This window comes from Cajanus cajan, chromosome 9, assembly GCF_000230855.2.
Source record: "Cajanus cajan strain Asha chromosome 9, NIPB_CcT2T_4, whole genome shotgun sequence".
Classification (NCBI taxonomy): domain Eukaryota; kingdom Viridiplantae; phylum Streptophyta; class Magnoliopsida; order Fabales; family Fabaceae; genus Cajanus; species Cajanus cajan.
In genome coordinates this window covers 46,903,627-46,906,368 of record NC_138525.1, presented here as the reverse complement: position 1 = coordinate 46,906,368, position 2,742 = coordinate 46,903,627, and the positions used below count along the sequence as shown (strand labels likewise).

Genomic DNA, 2,742 nt, shown 5'->3' with positions numbered 1-2,742 from the left:
TGGCAATTTCAAATTTTCTATTCCCAATAATACAAGGTATGCAGAAAGTACCTGGGTCCTTATATTTTTCAGGAATGTGCGGAACAGATTTACCTATCAAAGCAGACACATTTCTGCCCATGCTGATTTTCTCATTTCACTTCATTTTCCTCTTATGAGTGCACAACTCCTTCAAGAATTTTGCATATCTCGAGATTTGCTTTATGGCATCAAGTAGAGGTATGTTCACCTCTACTTTCCTGAAGGTCTCCAATATTCCTTATCCACCTCTTCCATCTTTTTTCTTGGAATTAATTTTGGTGGAAATGGAAGAGGGATAGGAGGCTGCTGCAAATTAGAATTAGTGCTGGAATAAGGACCACGTGCATGAAAACTTCGGGCACCAATTGGTTCATCATTTTGCTCAGGTGCAGATGCTGGAATTGGTACTGGCACAGGTGCAGATGGAGGGGAAGGTATTGCAGTGGGTATGCCAATCTGTTTCCCCGACTTCAATATGATGGCACTCATATTTTTTAGATTTTGCACAGTCTATGAAGACAACTTATCTGAATTTTAAGACTGCGCCTGATTGAGTTGAGTAGCCATCTGCCCCATCTGATTGGTGAAGCTCTGAATGGAAACTCTGGTCTCTTGCTGGAATTGCATATTTTGAAGAGTCATCTGCCTCACTAACTCCTCCAATGAAGGTTCAGATGTAGAAGCTTGAGGAGCTGGTGGTGCAGGAGCTTCATGTTGTCTCTACTGCTGCGGTTGGATAGGGGGAGGCACATATTTGCTAGGACCAGCATTGTTCTGGAAGGGAGGGGATGGATGTTGTTGCTACTGCTGCTAGTTAGACCATTTGAGATTGGGATGATATCTCCAACCTGAATTGTAGCTATTACTGGAGAGGTCATAACTCTGCTGTTGTTGTTGTTGTTGTTGGACATGAGGTCTGTTATAAATATTTACAGCATGTGCCTCTGGATGCTCATTTACTCCTGACTGTTGCTGAGAAGGGCAAACATTTATATGATGATCAATTGAAGAACAAAGGTTGCAGACCCTTGCTACAGATGCATATTTTTTATTTGCAGCAAGTTGAGTCACCAGGTTGACCAATGCATCAAGTTAACTCTCCAGCTTTTTATCTGCATCAGTGGCCACATCATGAACTCCTTTGATGACAATTGCAATGTCGTTTCTGGTACTAAATTGTTAATAGTTGGAGGCCATTTTTTCTATCAAGTGCATGGCTTCAGCTGGGGTCATGTCACCAAGTGCTCCACCACTTGCAGCATCTATCATACTCCTCTCCATGTTATTCAGCCCCTCATAGAAATATTGTAGCAACAATTACTCAGAAATCTGGTGGTGAGGACAACTTGCACATAATTTCTTGAATCTCTCCCAGTACTTATACAAGCTCTCTCCACCAAGTTGCCTGATCCCTGATATATCTTTTCTGATTGCAGTGGTCTTCGAGGCAGGGAAGAATTTCTTCAGAAACATTCTTTTCAGATCATCCCAGCTAGTGATGGACCTGGAAGCCAAATAATATAGCCAATCTTTAGCAAGTCCCTCCAATGAGTGTGGAAATGCCTTCAGGTAAATGTGGTCCTCTTGAACATTAGGAGGCTTCATGGTAGAACAAACAATATGGAACTCCTTCAGATGTTTATGTGGATCCTCACCTGTATGACCATGAAACTTGGGCAAAAAATGGATTAGTCCAGTTTTAAGCACAAAAGGAACATCCTCTTCAGGATATTGAATGCATGGACTCTCATATGTGAAATCAGGTGCAGCCATCTCCCTAAGAGTCCTCTCACGAGGTCCATTATAAGGTTGTTCACCCATGTTTTCTATTTGAGTTGAATCAAGCTCAGATGCAACAGTTACACTATGACTATCACTATGGCTATCACTATCTAAAGATGGAATCATATGCTCTCTAATTAGTCTATGGAATGTCCTATCAATCTCAGGATCAAAGTGGTGCAAAAAATCAGGGTTGCTCCTAGTCATGCGCTACATGAAACATATGCATCAAGACACGTGAACAATAGGGTTTAAAATGGGAATTTCCACGAAAACTCAGAAAACATCAAAACTAATGCACCAATATCATCCTAAAATCATTAGAAACTACCACAAAAAATTTGAGAGAAAAATTCAAAGCCTAGCTATATGAACAACCTAAAAAAAGTTTGGAAAAATAGGGAAATAAAACTTCAAAATTAGAAGAAAAAAAAATAGTAAACGGCCTTTTTTTGAAAATCTAGCTGGGGCCAGACAGCCTAGCATTTTGGGTTCGATAGATCTTTTTTTCTACACAAAATGAAAAAAAGTTTGCCTAATTCCAATAACCAGAGCCAAAGTTATGGCCCTTTGAAGTTTTGCTGAAAACTATTTTCAAAAATTTTGTATCTCCAAATCTTGACCAAACTGGGTGCCCTAGCTATTTTTTACACAAAATATAGGTTGAAAGAGGTTACCACACAAAATTTGAGGCAAAAATAACAAGTGTAGCTATCAAAAACAAAAATCACAATTAATTGGAAAATTGAGCTACTATTCAGCACTACTCACACGCACCAAAATTGCACCAGATTTTGCACCACATTTGTAACACTTCCACACCACTTTCCCACATTTTTGGCACCCGAACAGAGGAGTAGTATACAGCCAAAATAGAGTATGCCTACACCGAAACAGAGCATGCACCAAACACGCACCAAAAATATGCACCAAAAACGC

At 40.0% G+C, this 2,742-nt stretch overlaps 1 non-coding gene across 1 annotated transcript; it reads left to right on the top strand.

Moving 5' to 3' along the window:
- The first annotated feature begins 1,347 nt into the window (after positions 1-1,347).
- LOC114914946 (small nucleolar RNA R71) lies at positions 1,348-1,453 on the top strand. Its single transcript, XR_003802784.1, has one exon. It is a non-coding gene; the product is annotated as a small nucleolar RNA R71 (small nucleolar RNA).
- Positions 1,454-2,742: the final 1,289 nt, after the last annotated feature.